The sequence below is a fragment of the Mesoplodon bidens genome (genome assembly GCF_964165515.1).
Source record: "Mesoplodon bidens genome assembly, chromosome: 11".
NCBI lineage: Eukaryota > Metazoa > Chordata > Mammalia > Artiodactyla > Ziphiidae > Mesoplodon > Mesoplodon bidens.
Genome location: NC_138167.1, coordinates 70528608 through 70552810, shown reverse-complemented (window position 1 = coordinate 70552810; position 24203 = coordinate 70528608).

The following is a 24203-nucleotide window of genomic DNA, read 5'->3' as shown; positions in this document are numbered from 1 at the left end:
AAAACATGAGTCTGGCTGCTCTTTGGAGAATGCAATGTAATAGGCCAAAAGTGGAGACAAAGAGAACAGTCAGAGGCTGTTGTGATAGCCCATATAAGAGATAAGGGTGGTTTGGACCAGACAGGTAGTAGAAGTGATGAGAAGTGGTCTGATTATAGATTTATTTCAAAGATAGACCCAACACAATTTTCTGATAGATTGGATGTGGGGCGATAAAAGTGAAAGACAAAGACAATTCCAATACTTTAGACTGGAGTGACTGGAGGAATAGAGCTGTCATTTACTGAGGAGGGTCAAACTGAAGAAGAATTAAGTTTGGGAGAGAAAATGAGATCAGAAGTTCTGTTTGGGGCATGTAAACTTTGAAGACACCTAAGTGGAGATGTTTAAAAGTCCGTTTTATATTTAGGTCTGGAAGTTAGGGCTGGAGACACAAAATTTTGAGTGATGAGTTTATGAATTTTTTTTTCTTTTTTTTTTTTGCGGTACGCTGGCCTCTCACTGCTGTGGCCTCTCCAGTTGCGGAGCGCAGGCTCCGGACGCGCAGGCTCAGCGGTCATGGCTCACGGGCCCAGCCGCTCCACGGCATGTGGGATCTTCCCGGACCAGGGCACGAACCCGTGTCCCCTGTATCAGCAGGCGGACTCTCAACCACTGCGCCACCAGGGAAGCCCTATGAATGGTTTTTAAAGCCTTGCTGGATTATGTTACCTAAGGATTGTGTATGAAGCACAGGACCATGAGGTCTAACTCCTGCGCCCTGAAGCATACCAACATTTGGAAGTTGGAAAAGATGGGGAGGAGCCAGCAGAGGGACTGAGATGTAATGACCAGAAAGAGGGACCAAGAGTGAGTGATATCCTGGAAGCAAAGCAAGACCGTGTTTCAAAAAGGAGGGAGTTGTCATGTGTATCAAATGCTGCTAATGGGTTGAGTAAGATGAGGACTGAGAATTGACTCTTGGATTGGACAATGTGGAGATTATTGGTGACCTTCAAAGAGGCAGTTTCAGTGGGGTTGGTAGAAAAAAGAAATAGCTTGATTGGATTTGGTTCCAGAGAGAATAGCTGGAGGTGAAGGAGAAACAAGAGGGCATGGAAAAATTATTGGGTTGGCCAAAACGTTTGTTTGGGTTTTTCCTTAACTACCCGAACGAACTTTCTGTCCAATCCAATATTTTGAGGACCCTCCCTGTAAAGGGGAGCAGAGAAATGGGGTGGTAGCTGTTAGGTGGGATGTAATACTTGTAGCTGTAACAGGACCTTTTGACCACAAGGGAAAGGCCAAGAAAACTTCAGAAACTTTGGCCAGAGACCTTACATTGATGAGGTACTGAATTTATTAAGCAAATAGTAACTATTCTTAGGCTCTAAGCTACTCTTAAACAATCTATTACTTGCAGCCAAATGTATCCTAGTGGAAATGGCACCAAATATGTGCTTTCGTCAGCTCCTTAGGTTCCTGGCGACATGACAATGTAGCTTGGGGTATGGTTATTGGTGTGAGTTCCTGATGGGCTGCTGACAAGCTATGTGTTCTTGGGTAAATTATTTAACGTACATAAACCTCAGTTTCCTCATCTAAACAATTGGTATATAATTGTTCTGAATCCATAGGGTTATTTAGAGGGTTAAATGAGATAATCCTTAGAAAGCACTTATGCAGTGCTTTGAAAATTATAAATGTTTAATAAATATAAGTAATTACTGTTTACTTTCTATAATCTTCACCTAATAGCTCTGGTTAAGGAAAATCCTTTGCACATGCCCAGAAGAGGAACTGTTGAGCTCTGAGTCCTGGATATTTTTCTGCCAGAACAATAGAGCAGCACAGTTCCCTTCACAGCTGTCTCCTGCCCTCCCCTGCCCCCCCCACCTTTGATAGAGTTATTCAGTTGTTCATCATGCCACTGTGGCCACCAGAATATCCAAGTTCTCTGCAAGCCTCCTAAGTGTCTTTAGTGCTGAGCAATGCTACCTCAGAACAATTAAACCAAATGACAGTTGTCAAAAGTGTAGGCAGTTCTTTGGCCTGTGATTGCCAGACTCCACTTCCTTTGTAGGTTGGCACCTGGAATTCGTTATAAACCTGCCTGGCTCCCTGCCCCCATATTTCTCCAATCCCCTACAGCACAGGCCATTTAGTCCCCATAACAGGCTTGGCTTGCCTCAGGCTCTGGAACTAACCAGCCTCTTAATCAGAGGAAAAAGAAATATCCTTGGATACCTAATCTACCTGAGGACCTCATGGTGACATGTCCTCCAGCACCAGGGTGAGCCTGACTCTTATTTCTTCCAAACCAGGAATTTCAGTACTTGTTCTCATTCTTGGCTTGTCATCCTACTTTTGAATCCCCCTCAGACCTGCATCCTCCTTACTTTGCCACCTGAGGCCCCCTGACCCTCATCTTCAGCTCAGACTTCTACCTAATCTCTAGGGCCCTATTTTGATCTGACTTGGAAATGGCACCACCTCTACAGAGTCCTGGCACCGCTTTAGAAACTTTATGTATTTCATTCCTTTTATTGCCCCTGTCAATTATCTGAGGAAAGTCAAGGCAGAAGGACAAATGACTGTCCCAAGGGCACACAAATAGTAAGAGGGAGGGATGGGTTTTTAAAAAAAAATTTTTTTTATTAGTTTCTGCTTTATAAGGGATGGGTTTTGAGGAAGCCTAGGTTTTTAGGATGTGAGATGCATCCAAATGATTTGTCTCCCTTCCCCCTTCAACCTTGTTTTCCTTTCACCCTTCACGCAGGATTTCTTCATGTGATAGGTAAATTTGAGAAATCTGATTAGGCTTGGTATCCTAATGGGTAGGGTGACTATCCAAACAAAGGCAGCACTAGGATGATAATAGCTTCTCTCTCTTTCTTTTCTCTCTTCCCATCCTTCTCTCTTTCTCTCTCAAACTTGAATGTTGTCATCTGGTGAATGCAGGGTTTGGTCCCATGGGGTTGGAGTAGATCGTTTTCTCCCAGGCTTCAGGTGAACCTCTTCATTCTCCAGTTAAATTTACCAGAGAGTTCTGCATGGGACTTTAGGCACAAGCCCAACGAATAATAAAATTTTCCTGAGTTTTCCCATTTGTCATTGTCCTTTGTAAGTGTCTCTGATCCAGGGTGGCTGGATCTGAGAACTGTTTTGGGTTCCAAAGACCAAAACCTTATGATGAATTCCTGAAATCAAGTCTGTCAGGCTTCAAATCCAGTGCACTGAAAGTACAAAACTTAGTATAACACAAGGTATTAAATGCAGCAATAAAGGACTTTCCACCACCTAGCCAAGACCAAGCTCTGATGGGATCTCCTATGTATAATAAAATGCTAAGCATTTGCTCAAACATGCTTTTAATCTCAGACAGAAAATTCCATCTGCAAACTTCCTCTGGATATTCTACAATGGCTTCAAATTTCTTATGTTGGGCTGAATAAAATACCATCACTTCAATAATGGGAAATATAAAGGCTTTTCAAAGCACTGTGCTATACAAGAAAGCGTTCTTTTAATTTTATTTTTTAAACTTCAACAGTTGACTTTTAATATCTGATGTTTGAATTTGTTGTTAGGGATTTTTTAACAGTAGGCCCATACATTTTGGGGGCAGGAGAGAGAAGAGAGACTTAGGTTTATTAAAAGAACAATAAAACATCTTGAGAAGTTTTTCTGTGTTGGGTTGGTTGTATGGAAAATGAGGAAGTGGAGGTCTGAAAGAGGTTACCCTGCATCTCAAAGACACCTCCTTTGGCAGAAACTGAGGACTCATCAGTTGATGTGGAGATTTCCCTGCAATTTTGGCCTTGAACTTACCCTCAGAAACCTTCCTGGTGATTCACTCAATCTACATTTCCAGTTTTACTCTGTGACGCCCTTTAGCACTTGCTTTTCTGTACTGCATCCATCAAACTCAGTTTCCTAAGAGATATCCTAAGGGTATCCTAAGGATAAGATATCCTAAGGATAAGCTCTATTCCAGCCAAATGCTCATCTTGATTCTAGGATGGAGATTCTGGCCTGAGTCCAGATCCTGTTCCCTTTCACATCTTGAAACAGGAAAGTATGGTGGGAAGAATATGGGGCTTAAAGGAAGATTTTAGTTGCATCTCAGCCCACTCATTTCATAACTTTGGGTAAGGTATTATTTAGGGTGATATTATATGCGATGACAAATGAAGTGCCAAATGTAAGGGATATGTAATAGATGTTTATTTCTTGTTCACTTAAGAGTTTTTTTGGGGTTTTTTTTTTTTGCGGTACACGGGCCTCTCACTGTTGTGGCCTCTCCCGTTGCGGAGCACAGGCTCCGGACATGCAGGCTCAGCGGCCATGGCTCATGGGCTCAGCCGCTCCGCAGCATGTGGGATCTTTCCGGACCGGGGCACGAACCCATGTCCCCTGCATCGGCAGGCGGACTCTCAACCACTGCACCACCAGGGAAGCCCCACTTAAGAGTTTGACATTTGTGCTCCTTGTTATTGGGTGGCCTTCCATATGGTGATTCAGGAACTCAGGTTCTGCCCATCTGGGGGCTCCACCCTCTCAGAAGCCCTCAGAATCCTCTTCGTTCAATCTGGATACGGGGAAATAGAGGAGAGAAGAAGTGTAACCACTTAGCCAATCAGCCTAGAGGTGACACACATTCCATTGGCAAGATCTTTGCAAAGGGCCCAATTAGATGAAAGGTGAACTTGAAATGTAATGTTTGGCTGGTCAATTACTTTGAAGCAATAACCTATACTACTGAAGAGAACAACAATATTTGGTGGATGGTTAGCTCTTTCTAAACCTCTCTAAGCCTCCATTTCCTTATCTGAGAAATGGAGCTCCTGGAGACGTTAAATAAATTATCCAAGGTCCCACTGTTGGTAAGCAATGGGGTTAATACCAAAAGCATTATCTCCCAGCTCATATGCTATGCTGCCACTACCACACCTCTCAAAGCATAAAAACTTTTCAGGTTAGTGTAGACAATGTCCTTCCCACTTTTTCCTCATGTCCTAGTATGAAGCTTAGGAAAGAACTATTTTGAGTTGACTAACATCTAGTTGTCTTTATAAAACAAAGAAATGGATGATGAGGCTCAGTAGTGGGTTGAATAGCATCACCCAAAACTATCCATTTTGAACCTCAGAATATGACGTCATTTGGAAATAGGGTCTCTGCAAATATATTTAATTAAGGACATCAAGATATCATCCTGGTTGTAGGGTAGGTCCCACATCCAATGACTTGTTTCTTTATAAAAAGAAGAGAGTATATGGAATTTAAGAAAAAAAAATGTCATGAAGAACCTAGGGGTAAGACAGGAATAAAGACACAGACCTACTAGAGAATGGCCTTGAGGATATGGGGAGGGGGAAGGGTAAGCTGGGACCAAGTGAGAGAGTGGCATGGACATATATACACTACCAAACGTAAAATAGATAGCTAGGGGGAAGCAGCCGCATAGCACAGGGAGATCAGCTCGGTGCTTTGTGACCACCTAGAGGGGTGGTATAGGGAGGGTGGGAGAGAGGGAGACGCAAGAGGGAAGAGATATGGGAACATATGTATATGTATAACTGATTCACTTTGTTATAAAGCAGAAACTAACACACACACAAAAATATAAATAAATAAATTAATTAATTTTAAAAAATGCATACTTAAGTCCAAAAAAATAAAAAGTAAAAAAATAAAAAGAAGAGAGGACACAGAGACACAGGGAAGAAAGCCATGTGAAGATAGAGGCAGAGATTGGAGTTATGCTGCCACAACCGAGGAACACCCAGAGCCACCATAAGTTGGACGAAGCAAGGGAAGATTCACCCCTAGAAACTTCAGAGGGTGCGTGGCCTTGCTGATACCCTGATTGAACTAGAGACTCCTGGCTTTCAGAACTGGGAGGCAATACATTTCTGTTGTGTAAACTTTTCACCACAAGTGTGTGGTAACTTGCTGTGGCCGCCCTACAGAACCAATACCGATGCTTCCCAGGAACAAATGGTGGAATCTTTCATTTCACTCAAAGGGGAGTTGGAAACAGAAACTCTCCAAAGCAGGAGGCTTTCACCTGAGGCAGGGAAATAACAGTGCACATATTCAATCTGTGGTGAACCACGCCCGTTTCAGTGACCCTCAATACCAAACGAGGAATTTGCTTTACTAGCACCACTTATTTGGGAGCCAATCAATTCTTTGTTCCCTGGATCCAGCGTCTTAAGCTGTAGCACTTCTGTGATTGCTGAAAGAACGCACACTTAGAGTGACACCTGGCTTCAAATCTGGGTTCTTCCATCATACCCTTTATACGATCTGGAGGCAGGCAATTTCCTCACAAAGTGGCACAGTCTCTACCCTTTCCTTGTCAAATTAAATGATACAGGACATGCAAAGCATCCTTCAGAGCGCTGGCACAGAGCAGGCACTCCTCTGCACTCTCTATATAAAATGTTATTCCCTTTCTTGTCCAACATGTGTTCCCCTCCAGGTTGAGGGGTATCAAAGAAAAGGGGGGGTGTTGAAACTGCGTGCAAGCTCTTGTGTCCCTTTTGCTTTAGTCTCCCAGGTCCTCCCCTGAGTCTCAAAAGGTTGGTTCAAGAGTTAATGATTGAGAAATATGAAGATGTAGAAACAAAGAATACTTGCTGGGCCAGGAAACTGGTAACACTTTAGACTACAAACCAGCCACTTAGCAGAGTTACCAAACTCCCAGTTCCCCGAAAGATAGAGATAAAGGTCTGACGCACACTCCTAAGTTGTTTTAACAGGAAGCAGACCTCCACCAAATGAAAACTGCTAACCGCAAGCACGTAGACCCCAGACGGGTTGAAACTAGAAGATTGGTGATGCTCAGAACTTCACCTTGATGCCAACCAATCCGAGAACTGAGCACAAGCTGCAGCCCATTCCCTCACACTGCCTTGAAAAGCTTTGTCTGGGCTTCCCTGGTGACGCAGTGGTTGAGAGTCCGCCTGCTGATGCAGGGGACACGGGTTCGTGCCCCGGTCCGGGAAGATCCCACAGGCCGTGGAGTGGCTGGGCCCGTGAGCCATGACCGCTGAGCCTGCGCGTCCAGAGCCTGTGCTCTGCAACGGGAGAGGCCACAACAGTGAGAGGCCCGCGTACCACACACACACACACAAAAGCTTTGTCTCCTAACTGGCAACTTGAACATGGTCTTAGGACATTAGCCTACCATCTGCCCAGGTTGCTGGCTTTCTGAATAAAGCAACTTTCCCTTTTCCACCACTTGTCTCTCAAGTATTGGCCTTTTGAGTGGCGAGCAGCCGAACTTGGGTTCAGTATCAGCCTCGTCCTGTTACACTTTCAGCTTCTTCCCTGTGTCCTCACCACTTATCCGAGCCCCTGAGTTTAACTTTGGCTTTGCCCACTACCTATTTTCAATAGATTTTAACTTCCATATGGCTAAAGACTGTATATGGGACACTGTTATAGCTCTAGCACCTGACTGGTGGGGCAAATAATTGAATTTACCTTGCCCCTGGTCTAAGTTCTTTGAGAATAGGGGCCCCATTCTCTTATTTATTTTGTATTCTATACAAGGGTTGCTTCAAATTGGACAAGAAAATATGCTCAGGGTGCTGCTTTGATTGAATTATTATGAGAATGAGTGAGAATGAGAAGAAAGGTCTTTGGGTCCAAGAAGAGAAGTATTTGAGATGAATGCATTTTGGGTCTTTTAATTGTCAAGGACTTCTGCTTCTCAGAATCGGAGCACTTCGTTATCTTTTTTACTTGTGCATATACAGATTTATGAGAGCCTGTTTCAAGGAATGCATTCAGGACCATTGACTCCAAAGAAATTGTGAAACCATTGTGAAACAAACCATTTTCTCTTTGGAAGGCTGGATTAAAAAGTCAGGGCTCTTAAAGTCAGTAAAATAATGCTTTCTCTCTCTTCCTCTTTTTCTCTATTTCTTTTCAAGAACTTTCTAGGAAGAAGAGTCCTGGAACTTCCTGGGACAGAGGGAGCCTTGTAGTGTGCACGGTTCCCAGAATCTTGGGTTCTAACTTCATGTCTCCTGGAGTCTTCTGCCAGTCCCTCTTGTCTGTCCTTCCCTCGGGCCACATGCACCTGCCCATCCGATGTGGCCCAGTGACTGCTGTGGAACTTGGCAGCAGCATGAGGCGGGCACTGATGGCTTGGAAGACACTGGTGGGGAAGGATGTGGAATTTCTTCACTGGCTAACACGGCAGATCTGGGGGTAGTGAAAATCCCTGAGTTGGTTTCAACTGGAACTTGTTTCAGTGGCATCCTCCCACTTTTGACATGGTGAATATGTTAATTAACTTGACTGTGTTAATCATTCACAACGTATATGTATATCAAAACGTCATGTTGTACACCTTACATACATGCAAGTTTTGTTTGTCAATTATACCTCAGTAAAGCTAGAAAAAAATTAATGCATTAGCAACATCTATTATGGTCTTACAATGTGCCAAGCATGATGCTAGGCATTTTACACCTCTTTCATTTAACCCTCATAATTATCCACTGAATTAGGTACCATCACTAACATCTTTCACAGTTTTACACATGGGAATTCAGGGCTCAGAGAGGTTAAGTAACATGCCCAATGTCACACAGCTCAGAAGGGAAAAGGTAGAACTGGAACCTGTGTTTTTACACGTGGGCACTGAGAGGAAGAAAAGGGCATCTAAGTGCCAGGAGCTAAGCCCATTGTTTCAGAGACTCCATTCAAATGGTTTCACATTCTGCGAAATGGTTAAAGTGGAAGAATAAAGCGGAACATTCCCTCTGAGACTCCTGACAACAGTGGGATAAGGGAATAAATCTGCACAAGTGGGATTTGGCCAATAACTTCACTTCTCTACTTCCTTACTGACCTCCAGGGTGGTTCCAAGATGTCCCCATTGGAAGTTAAGCACAGTTTCTGGACCACCATATGCCAAAGATGTCTTTAATACCTTCTCGTTCTCTGTCCCCTACAGCTGGGGCCACTTTGACCTCAAGCCTGATTGCAAAAAGGCGGTTTCAGAAAGTCAAAGTTGAGATTTTGGGACACTCAACATTAAGTCTTACCCCTTCTTGTATCTGCTTGGGGTACAAGTTCCAAGACACTGGCTTCTAACTTAGCCTGGAGAGTGAGGTTCCTAAAGCAGTGGCCCATGATATGATCTAAACAATTCTAGGTTGAGATTCTCCAGCAAATGATTTTAACCTTCTTCATTAATCTTCTTCATTTGGACCTTCTGGGTCCAAACTCTTCCCTGGCTGAATTTAAATCCCTCTGCAGGCTTTGAGTTCTACCTCCTTACAATCTGGAATGCAGATTAAGGATTCTTAATCTTAACCCATTCCATGGGCTCTGACCTTACTTCATGCTGGTAAGACCTGAGATACAGCCCTGGTGTTAAAATAGAGCAGGCCTTGGGCCTTGTTGGGGTTAGAAGTGTTTAAGCCTATTTTAGGGGAAAGGGTGCTGTACATTGCCCTGCCCATCTTGCCAGAGGTCTCTGCATTGGACTTTCAGCCCAAGTCCCAGCTAATAAAATCAAGGATCACTTTGCCTTCCATTAATTGGGCATTGTCCTGTGTAGATTTCTCTGTCAGGGGCATAGTGAAGTGATCATTGATCATAAGCAAAAATTAGAAAGTCACTATGATATAGAAGTTAAGACATGAGTTCTGGAGCTGGACTGTCTAGAGTTAAATCCTGCTGCTGTCACCCACTAATTGGGTGACCCCCGTTTTTTCATCTGTAAAATGGGTGAGTGCTTACCTTGGAGAATATTAACGTTTTTCATGGTTTCTGTGAGAACTAGGTGAGTTATTTCATGTCAAATGTGCTTAGAGCAAGGCGTGGCACATAATAAACACTCAACACATGTTAACTGGGATGGTTATTGTGGGTATAATGTAATTTCTAAGTTGAACTTGGAATTCAAATTTGGCCGGGGTTCACAGCTTAGTTCTGCCACTTGTGAGCTGTGTGACATTTGCTGAGTCACTTAGCCTCTCTGAGCCCCCGTTTCTCATCACTTGTAAAATGAGACTGAATGCTGCACCCCTGATGCACTTTCTCCCACCCATCCTGTCATTGGGTTCTTTCTTCATCATTCTCCCTCCCAGGTAAATGCTGCCTTCAGGAAATACTATGTAATAAGCTGACACAGGAGTGTAAGGCACAAAAACACCTCTCCCGGATCTCTACTTTTACATCCTGGCTCCTGCCCCAGAGAATCAAGCCCTGTACCCCCTAGAAAAGGCCTTTCAGAGAACAGTAGGCCGTTCTGGGTTTTCGGAGGGTTCAGCCCAACCTAACACCATGGGGCAGGTGGTGGTGAGGTTAGGTAAGATAAAGAAAGTTCACAGGTAGTAAGGAGAGGTAGGATGTTTTGAAACAGAAAGAGTGGGAGGGAGAGTGTGAAAGCTCAGAGGGGAAAGGGATGTTTGATGTGGGAGGAGGCATTTGTCTTTTATGTCAAAGTCCGTGACAAAGTACCCTGCTATTCCCAACATGGGCCACTGGTTTTGCTTCTACTTCTTTTACACCATTTTGAAAGGGAGTTGCTACTGCCCATGTTGAAACTGGTCAGTCAGGCTCACTTTACCTCCTTGGCCATTCTGTCTTTCAAGGGATCTTGGCCTGAGGTCTGGTGTTCTGATCTCAAAGAGGGGAGGTCTTAATGAACAAGAGGTGGTGGCCTTCGAGTTGGGGTATCATGACTTCTCTGGGGCCACGCCAAAATTAATACCCTGGCTCAATCCCTATCGTGGAGTCCTTAGGACCACACTCATCCAAATCCTTCGAACCTTCTCTGCAGGGGTCCATGAGGGTGCCTTATAATGGACACCAATGGCTGCACCCAGCATTTCCTTCTATCCCTGGCACCTGCTAGCTCTCCCTCCCTTGATACAGACCACTGTGACCCTTGAACTGAAGGGTCATCCTGTCTCTGCTTCAAGGCTACTGAGGTGAGATATCCCTCCACCTCCTTAACAACTTAACAAATGTCTTCTCTTCCAAAAATTATCAAGTGAATCCCTGGGGATTCACCTTCCATTTTACCCACACTGCCTTCTCTCACGGGGTTATAAAGCTTTGGCTTCTACCCAAAGATGCAGAGATATAGCTATTTCGTCAGATTCAGTCTTACTGTAGCATCAACCTGCCATCCTATCCCACCATTCTGTTCCCTAGGATTTTGGTTCAAGTTCCTAAACTGAAAGTCATTGCTTGTCTCCATAGAAGCATTGATTCCAGCTTTTCTTTAACTTTCACCCATTCCTTGCTGCCACTTTCTATAAAATAAATCTCTCTCCAATTAAGTTTTCTATCAAGGATGCCAAGCGGGAGTTTATATGGTATTATGGTAAGTACTTAGGTGCAATTTCCATGAAGCCAGGGTCCATGTCTATTTCATTCACCATATATTTCCAGACACTAGCAGAGGATTTGGCACGTAATATAGTCTCAGCAAATACATGTTGAGTAAACTAAATATTTCCACAGATGTTCTTCTCCCTCTTAATCATCCAACGAACGTGTTCTTATCCTACAGTATTCAAGCTAAGCCTCCTCTCTTCCTGGAAGCCTTCCCTCTATCCCCTGAATCTGATTAAGATGCTCTTCCTCTGAGCCGGCACAGTAAAATGCTTGCTGGCGGCATGGCGCTTTGCTCAAAGGACATAATCATTTATTTACATGTCTGTCTTGTGCAAGCTCCTTAAAGTCAGGGACAATCTTTTATTTGTCATGTTTGATAAATGAAAAATAAAAAGAATGAATGAATGTGTGGCCTTGGTCTCTGATCACAACACGTGTTTAATCATCGGCCCTGCCATGTGCTCCTTGGACTCTCATATAAATAGATCTTCAGAGTCTGGAAATGTCTAAGAGTGTAGGGGGTCCATAGCTCAAGATGTTATTCCAAGATTCCATCCCATAACATATGACACATCCCATCACTTAGTAAAGCAAGGACATGACTTGCTTTGAATTCAACTGGCACCAGATATCTTTTTTTTGTGTGTGGAGATGGGGCAGACACAGGACCTGGAAGATGGAAAATCCTGAAGACGGAAACTCTTGCGCTCCACCTGGAAGAGCAGCCTGGTCAATTCTGATGCTTAGACGACAGCTAGCAGGGAGTTCCTGGGACTCAGTGTCAGAAAACTTTTTTTTATTTTATTTATTTATTTATTTATTTATTAATTTTTTTTGCTGTACGCGGGCCTCTCACTGCTGCGGCCTCTCCCGTTGCGGAGCACAGGCTCCGGACACACAGGCTCCGCGGCCATGGCTCGCGGGCCCAGCCGCTCCGCGGCATGTGGGATCTTCCCGGACCGGGGCACGAACCCGTGTCCCCTGCAACGGCAGGCGGACTCTTAACCACTGCGCCACCAGGGAAGCCCCAGAAAACTTTTGTTCCTAGACTTGCTCTGACCCCTGTGCCTCCACCTGGGTCGATGTGGCTCAGAACTTCCTTGTAGTCTAGTTCCCGTCCAAGGTGCAGCATGTTGCCTGTGGAAAGAGTGTCCATCATTTTTAAATTTTAATTTTTTTAAATTTTTATACGATTTTGAAAGGTTACTTTCCATTTACAGTTATTACAAAATATTGGCTGTATTCCCTGCATTGTACAATACATCTTTGAGCCTATCTTACACCCAGTAGTTTGGACCTCCCACTCCCCCTCCCCTATCTTGCCTCCACCCACACTGGTAACCACCAGTCTGTTCTCCATATCTGCAAGTCTGCTTCTTTTTTGTTATATTTACTAGTTTGTTGTATTTTTTAGATTGCACGCATAAGTGATATCACACAGTATTTGCCTTTCTCTGACTTATTTCACTTACCCCAATGTTCATAGTAGTACTATGTACAATTGCCAAGATATGGAAACAACCTAAGCGTCCATCAACAGATGAATGGATAAAGAAGGTGTGAGATTTTATATATATATATATATATGTATATATACATATACATATATATATAATGGAATACTACTCAGTCGTAAAAAAGAACAAACTTTTGCCATTTGTAGCAACTTGGATGGACTTAGAGGACATTATGCTAAGTGAAATAAGTCAGACAGAGAAAGACATCTTTTTTTCTGTATAAAATACATCAAAAAATGGAGTTCTGAGCATGAAACCTATTCTGATGAAGTGGATCCTTGCTGCCTTAGCTCAGGGTGCCCAGATGCTGACCAAAACATAAGGTCTTGGATTACTACATAGCCCCCCTCAGATTTCCAATGTCAGCCCCACAGGGGCTCTGGTCTTTGGCTGACCTGCTAGAAATGTGACCCAGACTTGTCTCAGGGAATCAACTCCTCTAAGCTGCCCTGAGCCTGGTAGATCTAGTTTTCACCTTCTGTTCTGGCATCTTAGCTCCGGGAAGAGGAAGAGAAACAGACACTGCATTTGTGAGAGGAGAGGAAACAACTGCTTGCCCTCAATAGTTGCAATGTCAGCATTGCCAGGTGAAGACTTTCTGACTGGGAGGGTGCCCAGAAGACTTGTCATCTCCTGGTTGTCCCTGGGATAACATGGGATGCCATTAACCATCCTTTACATTTCCAGGGAGCACGGTTTTGTCCTCAACATTTTCAGGGTTTTTTTTCCTCACTTCACTCTCACAATAGCCTTGAAGAAAAGGAAGGGTCAAGTGGTCTTATTGTGGAAACATGGTCCAGTGGTCAAGTTGTACTGTTCTTTTCTACTGTCTGACTCTGATAATGTGTCCTGCTCTACCTGTACACACGATGTTCACCTCACCTCTCATCACTATGTTTCATGTCTCCAATCCATCCTCTTCCACTCCATCCCACTCCATTCCACTCCATCCCATCCCATTCCACACCAAAGCTTCTTATTGAAATAATAGCAGCACATGAGAAAAACCACGAGCTTTGATGTCAGACTTAGGTTCAAACCCCCACTCTACCTCTCATGAGCTGTGTGACATCACATATCCCAGCTTCTCTTTTTGTATTGTAAGATGTGGAGATCAATACCCAATCCATAGGGGGATGGTAAGAACTGAATGATGGGCTTGAATGAAAGCTTGATATAAACTGAAAGTCCACATACCCATGTTGTGGTCATTATAATTATTATGCGGAAGGCACGATGCTAGCCACTGGGGCAAATTCAAATGCTAGAATATATGGTCTCTGTCATGTAGAGTCTTGAAATTTATAAAAGGAGATGATATTAGTGTTCCTGTAAACTATATATGCTAAAATGTGTTAAGTCTTATGAGAAATACAAAATAGAGTGAAAGGAAATAGTACCTCTAACCTGGAGGGTGTATGTGTGTGTGTGTGCATGTAACAGAAAGAGCTTCACAGAGAAGAGAGCTTTTGTGCTGGGTCAGGAAGTAGGGTGACATTTTGTTTGACAGACAGGAAGTGTCAGCGGAAATTTTAGGTAAGTTATTTCACTTCTCTGAGCTTCAGATTCCTCAAATGTAACATGGAGAAATACTGTCCACCTCGTACAGTAAGTGAACAATAATAATAGTGAATGCTTATACAGAATGTAATTTTGCTTGGGCCTCTTCTAAGCGAAGTGTACACATTATTTCATTTAATTCTTACAACCTCTTTACGGAGTACATAGGTACCATTTTAATCCTAATTTTCCAGTCAATGCAACAATAACACCAAAAGGTTAAATACATGTCCATGGTCTCATAGTATTATAGAAAACTGGTATAAATATGAAATGCTTACACTAGACCTGGGGGCTCCAGAGAACCATGTTGCCTTCCAGCAGGGGGAAGATGAAGGTGGTCCTGGAGGTACCTTTGAGTTCCCAGAATGTGCTCATTCGTACTCTGGTCACAGAAATTTTTACGCTTCCCCAACATGAATTCTGAGGCCGTATTCCAGAGCCTAGTGTGGTATATCAGTGGAAGGTATAGCTAGGACAAAGTTTTGCTAAACCCTTTGTAAACCCTTCCTAAATGCTGATTTACCCTTAGAGGGCATCTAAGAAAGAAGGTTCATCACTGCTCCTTAAACAAATGTGTTCTGTGAGCAATTCTGCAGCAAAGTGGGAAGAAAGAAGTGGATTCAATGGCCCCAAACTCACTCCAGATATAACTATCCCAGGGTAAGAAGATGGAACCCACTGGGTAAAGAAATGAAAATAAGCCCTACGGATGAGTTCTGCTTTGTGTTCAAACACTCTGGCTGTTTCCTTTCCTCCTGTTCTCGGGTAAGTAAGGCAATTTCTATGGTGAGAGAGGTTGGGAGTTGACTCGATTAGGAATCATTTGCAGGTAACAGAGACTACAGTAGATATTTTCAGCAGGAAGTATTTTCATCAGAGGAGTAGGATGTCTCAAAATCTTTGGAAGTGTTGGAGGAGTGGCCAGCAGTCTGGGCTCCTAGAACACCCCAGAATGACACTGCAGAACCAACCCACCCATGGAACTGCTTCTTTTGTCTCTCTTAAGAATTTGGGGAATTAAGAAGTTCCAACACTAGAACTATTGGCTCTAGCAACAAAACAACTGAGCTACAATCCAGGGGTCAGGAAACTTCAACTCCTGTTTCTGAGCCTGCTTGAGGGAGCTGGGCCTGACGTTGTGCATACACCCCTTTAAAGTTCTAAAGCCCTGCCTTACAACTTGATTACACTGCTCTCTTATGGGTGACCTCGTGGAAGTTACTTCACTTCTTCAGGCCTCAATTTTCCCATCTGTAAAATGTGAATAATCTTCCTACCTCTCAGGTTTTTGAGACCTCATTGAGAAAACTCATGGAAAGAGACCAGCAATGTCACTTCTTTGGCCATTCCTTCACCTGACAATACAGTGTGGTTTCAGGTTTGTTGACCTACATTCCCAGATCCTCAGGTACTCCCCTCCGCCTGTCAGGAGGCTTACAATTTCCACAGGATGATAATAGATTGTTAGAGATAGAAGGAAATTTGTTAGGATCTCATCATTTTTAACACCCAAGCATCCCTGTAGCTAATTTCTCCCTGGGATTGAATGTTTCAGAAGGCTATATCTAAGAGTGCATCTGTTAAGTAATAATTAATTTGTACTCATGCTTTTTGAAAACCAAAGACATTCCACAAAGAGACCTTTTGATGGGCATGAATTAATCAGTTTTCCTACACTGAATGAATATAGTTCGAATCTTAGGTTTAAAGAAAAAGGAAAGAAGACTTGACATTTCAGTTTGCTTGACTGGCGTCACTTTGGGTACATGTACTATTTCCATTTGGCTTTTGTCACTCAACCTGCACACACACATTCTTCATGTGTGAACCTGAGGGCCTTGGAGCTGCGTGCACTGACTGGCTTGGGGCCACTTGATCTGAAAGAGAAAAGCCCCCTGAGACATATGAGCTAAGATGGGGGAGGGAGAGGTTCCTCAGATGGAAGTTGAAGTGTAGTTAACTCAAAAAAAGAGTAGAAAGAGTGCTGGGAGGCCAAAACCCAACAAAGGCCCTCTCTTCTAGAATTTTCCATTCAGTCTTGACAACAAGCCTGTGAGGTTGGCATTTATGTCATCACCACTTTACAGATGAGAAAACTGAGGCTTAAAGAGGTCAGCATTTGCACAGCAAGTTAGCATCAGAGCTAAGCCTCCTGGTCCTGAGGCCAGTGTTCTTTCCACAGGCAGATGTTCTGATGGGGATGCTCTGGCCATCAGCCTGGTCTCCATCAGCTCTCTCCCTCCTGGAATTCCTCCTCCCCACTCCCCCTTCATCTCTAGGCTCAGCCTTTCATACCAGAGAGCCCTCAGCATCCAAACTGCTTCACATCAGAGGCATTGCCCAAGTAGAGGTCCTTGGAATCCACATAGCTACAAGCCTGACAGCTTCCCACTGTGGGCTGCGAAATAATTATTGTCAGTAATTAGAACTAAATTACTCTTGTCAAAACACACAAAATGCAGAACCAGCACTGCATCATCTTAGGTCCCTTTGTCCCAATTGTCTCCCTCTCTCTCCTCCTAGCCTAATGGAGACCCAGGTGGCCTCAACAAATTCCCTCTCAATTCTGGACTCCAGGCGTGGGTCACAGTCACCACAACCTTAGATCTAATTTGCAGCTGTGAGAGGAGGAGGTTGGGTTTCTGAGCTCCCATTTCTCTGGACCGTGAGGCAGGAGGAAAGCTGGTGATAATAACAGTAGTTGTTCATGGCAGCTAAACAGAAGGAAACAAAAATGCAGCTTAAAGTGCAGTGGAATTCCAGGAGCTCCTATTCAGTGAAGGCATCCTGCAATTATACAGAGCTGAATAAAGAGAGAAAGAGAGAAAAAGAAAGAAAGAAAGAAAGAAAGAAAGGGAGAGAGAGAGAGAGAAAGAAAGAAAGAAAGAATGAATGAAAGAAAGAAAGTGAAAGGAAGGAAGGAAGAGAGAGAAAGAAAGAAGGAAATAAAGAGAAAGAAAGAAAAGGAAAGAAAGGAGGGAGGGAGGGAGGGAAAGAGGAAGGAAGGGGGAAGAGAGGGAGGACTTCTACTGTTTCCATTCTGATTATGACAGCAATACAAGTCAGTCTTAGAAAATTTAGAAAATAGAGAAAAGTATAAAGAAAGAAATAAAAATCATCCCAAATCTCAATATGCTGAGACAACTGGTATTCCTATTTGGAGTATTTTCTACTAGTTAGGTTTTTATCCTCTCCTTCTCTCTCTCTCTCTCTCTCTCTCTCTCTCTCTCTCTCTCTGTCACACACACACACACATACACACACAGGATAACTTGATTGTCCCCTAAGCTCATTAGAAAATGAGCTTATATAGAAAGTACCAAGTGATATATTATTTCGCTTCTGCCAGGTAGCAAATGGAGGGCTGAATTCTACTTGCCTCAACAGGGCAATGAACATTTTCTCCCCCAAAGGTGGGCTTTAGGGCTGGAATTCCTGTGAATAAGAGAGGTCCAAGCCTCTGAAGAGGGAGCTGGGAAGAATGAGCCTGGAGGGAAGAAAAGAACAGTGGTACCCACAACATTGTTTTGTACTGATTCTGTCCTTCTGAGCCCTCAGGTGACCTTAGAAAGAGGAATGATCTACCCACTAATGGCCCTAGAAGCCAGATTCCATTCAGTTCAGAAAAAGAACAAATTTTGAAGTGTTTTTTAACCTGAAATTTGTGGAGCAAATTCATGCTTGCTACACTGGTGACATCGTGCTGAATGTACAAGATTTGTTCTGCTGACTTCCTCATGCCATTCCTGGGCTTCTCTGGGTTCCTTGGGTGGACATACCTTAGAAGGTTGGCTGGGCAAGGTCAGGACCAACAACTGTGGCCTCAGGAAATAAGGGGCCCCTGGGAAGCCTCTTGGCCTCACTAAGACTGGGTGGGAACCCTAGTGCTAACAGTAGATTTGCAACTAGAGAGGAGGCCCAAGAGGGCTGGTGGCTGCTGCTGCTTCCACCAAACAGGAATTCTTTGTGTACTTGGCTCTGAAATTACTAGTAGAGCGACCTAGTGAAGTTTGCTTAACTGCTCTGTGCCTCAGTTTCCACTTCTGGACAATGAGGATGATAAGAGGGCCGAGTTCAAAAGATGCGTGTAAAGATTAAATGAGAAAATACTTTTAATGCATGGGACATCATAAGTGCTCAAGAAATGGGAACTGTCAGACGGAGTTTCTCTTCTTTCTGCTCCAACAAACGAAACTAGAGTAACCCTTCGCATGCCTGTGGTATTTTAATGGGAACGACCAGAGAAGTTGGTAATTTCTGGTGCCTGATTGTCATTCTGGCCCTTTGTCTCCCACCAACACAGCAGCCTCTCACTCCAGGTTATCTTGTCCATGGCGCTTCAACTCCCCAACACCCATCCATCCTGTAGATCACAGCTGTCATTTCCTCGGTGATGCCTCTCCTGACCTTCTCACCCTCCTTCAAGACCCTTGGAATTTTCTCTTACACCTCCGTGATCTCTACATTTCTTCCCAACGTGAAACAGTTATTAAGTAAATAATTGAGCAATGCCTTGTTCATATATAACTAGACTGTAGAACTACCACGATAGGAACCACTTCTATTTTTCTCACTACTGAATTCCCATGGCCTGGCATGGGGTGGGTACTGAAGAGAGTTAAACATGGTGGTATTGAATTGGAAATGAGAGGACTGATATTGTAAGGAAAGACCTGAATCTTCTGTCTATTGGAAAAAGGAATCACTTGGCGACTTTGGTCCTTTAATTATTAGGGACCAACTAACTTTGCAACATGCCTCAGTATTCTTACGTTTAAGAATTTATGCTCCATGCATGCCTCATTTTCTCCTTCTTCTCCCATTTAAATAATAAACACTGGCTCCAGAGTTAGAAACTAACTCCTCTCCCTTGGGCAAGAGAGACAGGGGACAGGAGATACTGAGGGAGTGTTGGAGGAAGTAAAGGATGGCCCGCTGAATGTGTATTCGTGCTGGCTCCCTGCTTTACTCTCTTGTTGCAGAGGACCCTGGGCAAGGGCTTTCCTATCACTCTTGATGCAGATGTTCTCGCCCTTCTGTGAACTGAAAGTTGGAGGTAATTACGGGCAGAAGCGCAGCTCCAAGAGACACATTAGGCTGCCGGAGACTTTGCTGGACCGCAAAGTGTGCCTCTAATTAAGCAGTTGCTGATGCAAGGAGCACGGAATCTAGTTTACAGGCTTGCTCAGGCCAGAAGCATCTGTAGCTGTAAGTGGTCTGAAATGGTGTAGGAGGGGGAGAGAGAGGATGGGGATAGGGACAGGTTGAGTGGGGAGATTAAAGGAGGGAAAGAGCGGGTGGGAGGGAGAGAAAGATGGAAGGAAGGAGGGGAGGAAGGTAGAAAAGAAGGAAAGAGCATTCTGTTTTCACATTCTAGGAAAGAGCAACAAACTTCATTATAGAAGGCCTGAGCACCAATCCTTGGTGTAATACCTTTGGACAACTGCCTGGCGTTATCTACCAAAGCTGAACGTATGACAGATATATGACCCAGGCAATCCTTGTCCAACTCCAAGGTTTATATCCAAGAGAAATGAATATATATGTCCACAAAAAAGTATACAAGAATATCATAGCAAATCTGTTCATACGAGATCCATACTGGAACAACTCTAATGTCCATCAAAAAGAGAATGAAGAGATGCACTGAGGTGTTTTCTATGTATGAGCAAAACAAAACAGATACAGAAAAGGACATTTTGTAGAATCCTGTCTTTGTCCCATTGAAGAACAGGTAAAACTAAGCTAATGAAACAGAAGTCTGAATGATGGTTACTTTTTATGAGGGAAGTATTAACTAGATGGGGGCATAAAGAAGCTTCTTCGGGGCTGTAAGTGTTCTATATCTTGACCCGGGTGTGGTTACATGGATGTAAAAACTATGTATGCTGAACATTTACAAACTTTAGTGTATATAAATTATAACTCAATAGAAACCTTTTTAAAAAGAAAAAGAAGTATTTACAAAAGCAATAGGTGAAACATTCTATCTTGTAGTTCAAACTTTCATTTCTTTGACTAAGTAAGGAAGAAAATCTTTCACATGTTTATCTGCCTTAAGCATTTATTTGGTGAATTCCCTGGGCATATTCCAGACCCAGGTTCCAAACGGAATTTTTGTTCTTATCTCACTAATTTGAAAAGCCTTGTTAAGTAGCAGTGTATCTGAGTCCTTGTCTAGTTATTTATTGCAAATCCTTCTTCTCCAGTTCATCATCTCTCATCCTCTTACTTATGATGATTTTTTTCAATGATGACTTTTTATGTAAAGAGGGTTTAAAATTTTATGTAATCAAATCTATCAATCTTTTCTCTTAGTGATTTCTTCCATTGCCTGTTTCTGTTTTCTTCCCAAGCTTCTTCTGAGGAACTGATGAATGCAATGTAGCCAGAGAAGAAGAATGAGGGAGAGGAGATGAGCAAATTTGGGATTAGAGAGGCAGTGAGGGATCAGACAACATGAGTTTTCAGATTTTGGAATGTATCTTAAGTGCAATAGATTGCCAGAAAGGGAAGTAAGAAGTGCAATAATGCAAATGAATTTGCGTGTGACAAAGGTCGCTTTTGTTACTGGATGGGGGATGGATTGGAAGGACACAAAACCAGAAGACCCCTGGAGACAATGGCAGTGGTCCAGGGGAGAGTGGCCTGGGCAGGTGAGGTGGCAGAGGATTTGGAGAGATGGGGAGGCATTAGAGACAGGCTATAGCGCTCAGTTTCATGGGACTTGATGAGGGGCTAGATGGGGGTGGGGTGAGGGGTGAGGAAGGAAGCAGGGCTTGATAAAGAAGCTCTAACTAACTGAAGACAGTTGAAAACTCTCCTGCACTCCCCCCTGGATTTCTGATTTCTGGGTTTGTTTAAACTTTCAACTCTTTATCAGCACAGAATTGTTTGTAGTGGTTTGGTTGAGGCTAACCCAATGGTGAATCTTTCCATTAAAATATCCTGAATAGAAAAAACAAAAAACAAAAATAAAATAAAATATCCTGAATAATGTCTCACTTCCTCATTGATGTGTGAGGTTTCCCTAGTCAATTAGGATAGCTCTGAGTCTCAACCACCGGACCACCAGGGAAGCCCCAAGGACCAGTCCTGTTTCTTTAACCACTCCCCTCTAATGATATTTCTCCTTTGGCTTTTATCACACATGTTAATGGTTGTATGTTTTGATTCATTTGTTTTTTGTAAGAAAATTCTCTCTAATCACTCTTTTTAAAAAGTTCTCAGTAGTTTTCTTATTAATCTGCTTTGTTTGTATTATTATTGCTTTTTCCCCCAGGAGAACTTAAGGATCCAATAATTAAGTTCCAAACAAATTCCATTAGGATTGTAATGAGGATTTCATTAAGTTCATAAATTAATCCCAGAAGAATTAATGTACAAATCTTTCATACATGAATATTTTTTGCCTGTATGTTAAAAATGTTTATTGTTATTTTTCAGCAAATTTTGGAGTGTATCCCATAGACCCTACTCATTCTTCAAGAAGTTTTTTTTCCTCAGAATTTTATGTTTTGGTTACCATGGTAAAATGTCTTTTTTGTCAATCTCTCATGGATTATCATTGATATATATGAAAAATACAGATCTTAATACCTTCAATGAAGCTATTTTACAAAACTAACTTGAAAGATGTTTGAAAAATTCATTCTCTGGAGTTTTATAAGAATATAATTGCATTATTGTACAAAGTGATAATTTTGTCATCTTTTTGATAATCATATCTCTTCTTCGTGTTTCATGCTAATTGCATCGCTGAGAATTTTCAGAACAATGGCAAATGATAATGATGACAACGAACATCTTGTTTGCTTGCTTGCTTTTGCCTATAGTTTTAATAGGAATTCTTGTTAGTTTTTCATGGTTAAAGATAATGTTAGTAGTTAGTTTCAGATTCAAAATCTTAATATGTGAAAAAAAATCTTCCATTTCTCTTCTCCCCCAAAACACAAATTTGGGAGGTTTATAGGATGTACTTTGAAAGTTACTGACGGTTTTTTCCTCCTCTGTTAGAGTTGTTACCCCTCTCTTCTCCTTAAGTATATTCATATGAAATGTTACATTAATAGATCTCCTTATAAGTGATCTTTGCATTTCTTAGATGTCTTATTTGGTCATTGTGAATAAGTCTTTTAATTTTGCTGCTGGATTTGGTAGCTTTGTAGTAAGGAAATCAGGAAGTGTAAGTCCTCCAACTTTATTCTTCCTTTTCAAGACTTTGTTTGGCTATACAGGGTCCCTCAAGATTCCATATGAATTTTAGGAACGATTTATCTATTTTTTCAAAAAAAAAGTTATTGGGATTTTAAAAGGGATTATATTGAACTGTAAATCACTTTAATTCCTTTGGTTTTAAAGACATTATATATTCAGTTATATATTGTCTATCTGCTAATTCCCGTATCTACAGTCATTGTGAGTATGAGCAGTTGTTTCTGCTGCCTCACATTATGGTGGCTTAATTTTTCCCATAGCTCCTGTGATTGACGATTATAAGATGATGTTTTGTGAAACATTATCTGTGGGAATTTTTGAGGTGTGAATTTAAGGTACATTTCTCCAGAGAGAAATACATTTGCTACTGCCAGTGGCTTAGGGAGGGTTCTTATTCCAGGACACTTTACATTATATATATATTTTTAGTTTTGAGGGCAATGGTCAAGGTAGTTAAAACTCATGTGAGTATAAACTTGGTGTTAAGGATTTCCTGGGTGAAATCTTGCCTTTTGCTTTTGTTTTTATTTCATATTTTTCACAGAAGCCTGAGTCAAGTTCAAGAGAGACCAGAATCCATATTGTCTGTCTATCTCTGAGGGTGTGTGTGTGTATGTGTGTGTTTAGTTTACGAAGGATGGCATTGCCCTTAGGGGGGTTTGGATTTGTGCAAGGGTCTTCCATCTATGTGTTCTAGGTTTTGTCTTCTGATTACATGTCTAGTCCCCATCACACGTGGAATTCTTTAAAACTCACACTCCAGGTCACCAGGGCATGACAAAATTGCTGAGGGCAAATGGTGCTACAAGGCTTACTTATCTCTCTACATTTTTTATTTATTTAATTTTTTTGGCCTTTTAAGATTTTTATTTCTTCCTAGCCAGCTGAACCATGTGTTTAAAAACTCAAGGCCCATGTTTTATCCAGCATTTTATATGCTGTTCTGAGAAGTCTTTCTGGACATCACGTGTTAATCACATTCTCATTATTAGAATCCAGGAATTACTTCCAAAGTTTAATTAATAATTCTATTTACTTGTAATTCACAAGTATCTGCTTTTAACATTATCATTTCCTCTTTTCTTGATGCTGATTTTAGTGTTATTTTAGTTAGCTTTTTTAAGATTGAATGCTTAGTGATTCTAATGACATTATTTTCTATTTAATAATGAAAGCTTTTAGGGATTTGACTTTAGGTAAAGTGTAACCTTTTCCCATCCATCGGTTTTGATAAACGTTTTTCTCATTTTTGCTATTTTCTAAATAGCATGTAATTACACTTTTTATTTCTTCTTTGAACCAGTCCTTATTTAATAGAATGTTTAATTTCCAAATGATTTTTTCACATTGTTTTGATTACACTTTGTGATTAATTTCTAGCTTTAATGCAATGCAGAGATTATGGCCTCTACAATTTCTACTATATAATTAAATTCTGTAAAGATCACATGAATGCTTACAAAGGTGTGTTTTCTGTTTGATGTCAATATAATTGTATACGTATCTTATTAATTTTATCATGTTGTTTAAATATTAAATCTTCTTTGT